At 37.8% G+C, this 7,016-nt stretch overlaps 1 protein-coding gene across 2 annotated transcripts in view; it reads left to right on the plus strand.

The window, feature by feature from the left end:
* FTCDNL1 (formiminotransferase cyclodeaminase N-terminal like) overlaps positions 1-7,016 on the plus strand; it is an 88,212-nt gene that overhangs the window by 9,209 nt on the left and 71,987 nt on the right. The gene's annotated exons all lie outside the window — the stretch shown is intronic.

The raw sequence follows: 7,016 nt of genomic DNA on the forward strand, positions 1-7,016 counted from the left end.
GCCAGAACATCACATCCGGCAGGAATCAGAAACTGTCCCCTTCCATCCAGCGTCCAGACAGGCCACGTATGGAATTGGGGCTTCCCTCTCCATCTTGTAGTCATGAGGCAGCAACACTTCTCAGCTGCAGTGGTATCAGAGAAAGTAAGCTAGAACCAAATGTTTAAATAGGATATAGAATCTTATAACATAGTATGAAAAATTCTAGTTTTCATTTGAGAACCACTCATTACAACAAGGATGAGGTGAGTCTCAAGCTGATTGGAAAACAACAACCAATATACTCCAAAAGTGAGAGGTCAGGGTTGATAGAATAATCTGACAAAGATTTTAAAGCAGCATTGAAAAACATGTTTCAGCAAGCAAACACACTGGAAACAAATAGCGTCAAGAAAGAAACCGAGTCTCTCAACAATGAAATATAAGATACAAAGAAAAACATAAATAAAAACAGAATGGGTGGGCTCAAAAGCAGAATGTAGGGAATAGAGGAAAGAATAAGTGTAGTTAAAGATAGAGTAATAGAAGATACCCAGTCTGAACAACAGAGAGAAAATAGTCTGGACAAAATAAAACAACCCAGAATATTAGGAGCTTGTGAGACCATCACAAAACACCTAACATTCATGTCATTAAACTTTTGGAGGTGAGGAGAAAAAGAGTAAGGTTGAAAAAGTATTAAAGAAATAATGGCTGAAAAGTACCCAAATTTAGCAAGATACTTAAATAATCAATGGATTTAAGATTCTGAGTGAATCTCAAACAGGATAAACCTAAGGAAATCTATACCAATATCCATCATAGTTAAACTAAATACAAAAAAGATCTTGAAAGCATCCAGAGAAAACTGACATCTTTACTATAAGAGGAGAACAATCCAAATGAGAGCAAATTTCTTATCAGAAATTGTGGAGGCCAGGAGGAAGTAAAAATGTTTTTCAAGTGCTGACAAAAAAGGAACTGTCAACCCAGAATCCTATACCTTAGTGAAAATACCCTTAGAAATGAAGGGAAAATGAAGACATTTTCAGATGAAAGAAAACTAAGAATATTTTTAACAAGCAGGCTTATCCTAAAAGAATAACTGAAGAAAATTTTCTAAACTGGAAGGGAACAACAAAAGATAGAACTTTGTAACATCAGGAAAAAAGAAAGAACACAGCAAAAATATGAGTAAATACAACAGGCTTTCATTTTCCTCTTAAGTTTTCTAAATTATGTCTGATAATTGAGGCAAAAAAATTATAACACTGTTCGATGCTGTAATTTTTCTTTTACATACATGTATAAATGTATAGAGGAAATATTTAAAACAGTTTATGATAAATGGGCAAGGGCAAAGGAAATTATGGTCTCTATAGTTCACTCAAACTACTATATGATGATGACACCAGTAAACTGTGATAAGTGATGGAGATACGATATCTAGATCCAACTACTTGAAAAGGTATACAAAATTGTATGCTTAAAAAACACTATAGATAAATCAAACTGGAAGTCTCATAATGCTCAAATAACTCAGGAAGGCAGGAAAAATGAGACAGCTTGGGGAAGAGGTGGCGCTGGGGAACAAAACAAACAGAACAAGATTTAAAATGACGGATGCAGCCTAAACACGTGCATAATTAAGTTACATGTAAAAGGACTGAGGACACCAGCTCAATGACAGAGATTGACAGAAGCGGTTAAAAAGCACACCTGTGTTGTCTACAAGCAACTAGCTTCAAATATAATCATATAGTCAAGTAGAAAGTTAAAAGATAGAAAAAGATATAATATGCATACATTCAGTTCAGTTCAGTTCAGTCGCTCAGGCGTGTCTGACTCTTTGTGACCCCATGAACCGTAGCACGCCAGGCCTCCCTGTCCATCACCAACTCCTGGAGTTTACCCAAACTCATGTCCATTGAGTTGGTGATGCCATATAACCATCTCATCCTCTGTTGTCCCCTTCTCCTCCTGCCTTCAATCTTTCCCAGCATCAGGGTCTTTTCAAATGAGTCAGCTCTCTGCATCAGATTGCCAAAGTATTGGAGTTTCAGCTTCAACATCAGTTACTCCAATGAACACCCAGGACTGATCTCCTTTAGGATGGACTGGTTGGATCTTTTTTCAGTCCAAGGGATTATCAAGAGTCTTCTCCAACACCACAATACAAAACCATCAATTCTTCGGCACTCAGCTTTCTGCCATAAATGTGGTGTCATCTGCATATCTGAGGTTATTGATATTTCTCCTGGCAATCTTGATTCCAGGTTTGCTTCTTCCAGCCCAGCGTTTCTCATGATGTACTCTGCATAGAAGTTAAATAAGCAGGGTGACAATATACAGCCTTGACATACTCCTTTTCCTATTTGGAACCAGTCTGTTGTTCCATGTCCAGTCCTAACTGTTGCTTTCTGACGGGTGCATATAGGTTTCTGAACAGGCAGGTCAGGTGTTCTGGTATTCCTATCTCTTTCAGAATTTTCCACAGTTTATTGTGATCCACACAATTGAAGGCTTTGGCATAGTCAATAAAGCAGAAATAGATGTTTTTCTGGAACTCTCTTGCTTTTTTGATGATTCAGCGGATATTGGCAATTTGCTCTCTAGTTTCTCTGCCTTTTCTAAAACCAACTTGAACATCTGGAAGTTCTCGGCTCACGTATTGCTGAAGCCTGGCTTGGAGAATTTTGAGCATTACTTTACTAGCGTGTGAGATGAGTGCAATTGTGCAGTAGTTTGAGTATTGTTTGGCATTGCCTTTCTTTGGGATTGGAATGAAAACTGACCTTTTCCAGTCCTGTGGCCACTGCTGAGTTTTCCAAATTTGCTGGCATTTTGAGTGTAGCACTTTCACAGCATCATCTTTCAGGATTTGAAATAGCTCAACTGGAATTCCATCACCTCCACTAGCTTTGTTCATAGTGATGCTTTCTAAGGTCCGCTTGACTTCACATTCCAGGATGTCTGGTTCTAGGTGAGTGATCACACCATTGTGATTATCTGGGTCGTGAAGATATTTTTTGTACAGTTCTTCTGTGTATTCTTGCCACCTCTTCTTAATATCTTCTACTTCTGTTAGGTCCATACCATTTCTGTCCTTTATCGAACCCATCTTTGCCAGAAATGTTCCCTTGTTATCTCTAATTTTCTTGAAGAGATCTCTAGTCTTTCCCATCCTATTGTTTTCCTCTATTTCTTTGCTTTGATCACTGAGGAAGGCTTTCTTATCTCTCCTTGCTATTCTTTGGAACTCTGCATTCAAATGGGAATATCTTTCCTTTTCTCCTTTGCTTTTCACTTCTCTTCTTTTCACAGCTATTTGTAAGGCCTCCTCAGACAGCCATTTTGCCTTTTTGCATTTCTTTTCCATGGGGATGGTCTTGATCCCTGTCTCCTGTACAATGTCACGAACCTCTGTCCATAGTTCATCAGGCTCTGTGTCTATCAGATCTAGTCCCTTAAATCTATTTCTGACTTCCACTGTATAATCATAAGGAATTTGCTGCACTCCAGCTCTTTTATCCTTCTTTTCCTCCCTCCCCCAGAACTGTTGGCAATCTCTGTTCTTTGTGTTGTCTCCATAGTTTTGCCCTTTCCAGTATGTCATGTAGTTGAAATCATCTGGTATGTAGGTTTGCCAGATTAACCTCTTTCACTTAGCAATGTGCATTTGAGCTTCCTCCATGTTTTTGTGGTGTAATAGCTCATTTATTTTTGTTGCTGACTAATGCATTGTATCACTGTACCGCAGTTTCTTTATCCATTCACCTATTGAAGAACATCTTGGTTGCTTCCGAGTTTGGGCAATTATGAATAAAACTACTATAAATGCTTGTGCAGAGGTTTTTGTATGAACGCCAATTTTCCAAGTCATTTCAGTAAATACCAAGGCATATAGGGTTGATGGATCATATGCTAAGAGTATGTTTAGTTTTGTAAGAAACTGCCAACTGTCTTCCAAAATGACTACTGTTTTTGCATTCCTACTAGCAGTGAATGAGAATTCCCGTTGCTCGACATTCTCACCAGCATTTGGTCTAGTCGGTGTTTTGGCTTTTAGCCATTCTAATAGACGTGTAATGGCATGTCATTGTTTCATTTTGTAATTTTCTGATGACATATGTTGAGTGTCTTTCCATATGCTTACTTGCCATGGGTTTGTTTTTTTTTTTTTCCTTATTGCTGAGTTGTAAGAGTTCTATATACATTTTGGATACAGGTCCTTTACCAGATATGTATTTGGCAAAGATTTTTCTCCCAGCCTATGGATTGTCTTTCATTCTCTTAATAGTGTCTCTGACAATGTAGAAGTTTTAAATTTTAGTGAAATCCAGCTTATCAATTTTTTCTTTCATGAACTGTTTCTAAAAAGTCATTGCCAAACCCAAGGTTACCTAGACTTTCTTGTATGTTATCTTTGAGGAATTTTACTGTTTTACACATTTATGACTATGATATCTTTTGAGTTAATTTTTGTGTCGGGTATAAGATCTGTGTGTAAATTCATTTTTTTATATATGGATATACAGTTGTGCCAGGGCCATTTGTTGAAAAGATTATCTTTTCTCCATTGTATTGCCTTGATCCTTTGTCAAAGAATATTTTGAGTATATTTGTGTTGTTCTATTTCTGGGCTCTTCTTTCCATTCTATTGAACTTGTCAATAGCTTTTTAATAATTTCCCTTAATTTCTTATGCTGATTTGAGTTGAATTTTTATCAGTTCCTGCTGAAATATCACTGATTAATTCAAACACTTGGTACATGCCAAGCACTGTGCTAATCTCTTTACATAAATTTAACCACAGCAGTCTTTTGAAATAAACGAGGAAACTTGGGGTTTGCCAGTTTAAGTAACATGTTCAAAATCATACCACTTATAAGTGATCCAGACTCTGTCTGACCATCACCCATCTATATTGTATTATCTGTCAAAGATGACCTTGTTACTCCTTACTCGGACTATTTCAATTGCTCTAATAGTCTCTCTTCTGCTAATTACTGCCTTTAACTGGGAAGCCCAGTTATACTATAGTTGTCTTCTAAATTAAATACTGAGTTCTCAGCCAGCATTTAAAGCCTGACCTACTTCTCTAGCTTTTTTCCCCCAGTATTCCTTACTTGCTCAGTTGGACTGCTCTATGATTTTATATTACCCTCTCTGCTTTAATATGTCAGTATGTGACCTAACCTATTCCTATACTTGCTACATCTCCAAGTGTTAAAATTCCTTTGTCAAAATTTATTTCAAATGCCTCTTCTCTCTTGACCCCTTCTCCATTTCATATCCCAACTTCACACTAAAACTGGAATGAGAACTTTCTCCTTAAAATAACCAAAGCATTTCATTTAAAACCTCACTTGTGGCACATCTATATGCCTTGTGTTTAGTTATGTGAATTTAATTTATTGTTACTACTAGACCGCCACCTCCTCGACAGTTTGTCTAGTTTATAGAACCTGGCATTTCATTTAAAAAAATTCCTTGAGTATATAATATCTATACAAAGAACTGCACTGAATATTGGAGTGGCAAAGATAAAAGACACGGCCACTGCCTTAAAAAAAAAAAAAAAAAAAAAATAGGACAGAATAGTAGAAGCCAGATCAGAAGGCAATTGAAAGTGAAAGTCATTCAGTTGTTTCTGACTCTTTGTGACCCCATGGACTATATAGTTCATGGTATTCTCCAGGCAAGAATACTGGAGTACATAGCCTTTCCCTTCTCCAGGGGATCTTCCCAACCCAGGGATTGAACACAGGTCTCCTGCATTGAAGGTGGATTCTTTACCAGCTGAACCACCAGGAAGCAGTTACTTTTTTGTAATTTAAGTTCTGTTATGAAAGTAAACCTCTCATACTGTGGGATGGAGTATGGAGTGTGGAGTACTTAATACAGTTTGAGTTTGGGAAGGAGAGAAGACTTATCAGAGGACAACAGATAAGAGTTAGGATCCTGACTAACAATATATGGAATAGCAGAAAGGCCTAAGAGATCATAACACATTTGGTGTGCATATAGTTCAGATTAGCTATACTATAGTGATTGAGTTAAAGAATGGCAAAGAATGACACCAAGAAGCAGAGAAGGGCTACATGCTAAGGAAATGTCTGAGTCTTGCAAAAGAGGAAGCATGAAGGATATGAAATTCAGTATAAGGTTTCACAGAAGGAACTATCATGACCTCATTCATGCAGATGGATCATGCTGACACTTATGTGGATAATAAGTTGGAACTGGCTGAGACTAATGGCAATCCCAAAGAATGCTCAAACTGCTGCACAATTGCACTCATCTCACATGCTAGTAAAGTAATGCTCAAAATTCTCAAAAGCCAGTCTTCAGCAGTACATGAGCCGAGAAACTTCCAGATGTTGAAGCTCGTTTTAGAAAAGGCAGAGGGAACCAGAGATCAATTTGCCAATATCCGCAGGATCATCAAAAAAGCAAGAGAGTTCCAGAAAAAACATCTATTTTTCCTTTATTGACTACACCAAAGCCTTTAACTGTGTGGATCACATAAACTGTGGAAAATTCTGAAAGAGATGGGAATACCAGACCACCTGACCTGTCTCTTGAGAAACCTGTATGCAGGTCAGGAAGCAACAGTTAGGACTGGACATGGAACAACAGACTGGTTCCAAATAGGAAAAGGAGTACGTCAAGGCTGTATGTTGTCACCCTGCTTATTTAACTTCTATGCAGAGTACATCATGAGAAACGCTGGGCTGGAAGAAGCACAAGCTGGAATCAAGATTGCCAGGAGAAATATCAATAACCTCAGATATGCAGATGACACCACCCTTATGGCAGAAAGTGAAGAGGAACTGAAAAGCCTCTTGATGAAAGTGAAAGAGGAGAGTGAAAAAGTTGACTTAAAGCTGGACATTCAGAAAACTAAGATCATGGCATCTGGTCCCATCACCTCATGGGAAATAGATGGGGAAACAGTGGAAACAGTGTCAGACTTTAATTTTTGGGGCTCCAAAATCACTGCAAATGGTGACTGCAGCCATGAAATTAAAAGA

This window comes from Muntiacus reevesi, chromosome 3, assembly GCF_963930625.1.
Source record: "Muntiacus reevesi chromosome 3, mMunRee1.1, whole genome shotgun sequence".
NCBI classification, from domain to species: domain Eukaryota; kingdom Metazoa; phylum Chordata; class Mammalia; order Artiodactyla; family Cervidae; genus Muntiacus; species Muntiacus reevesi.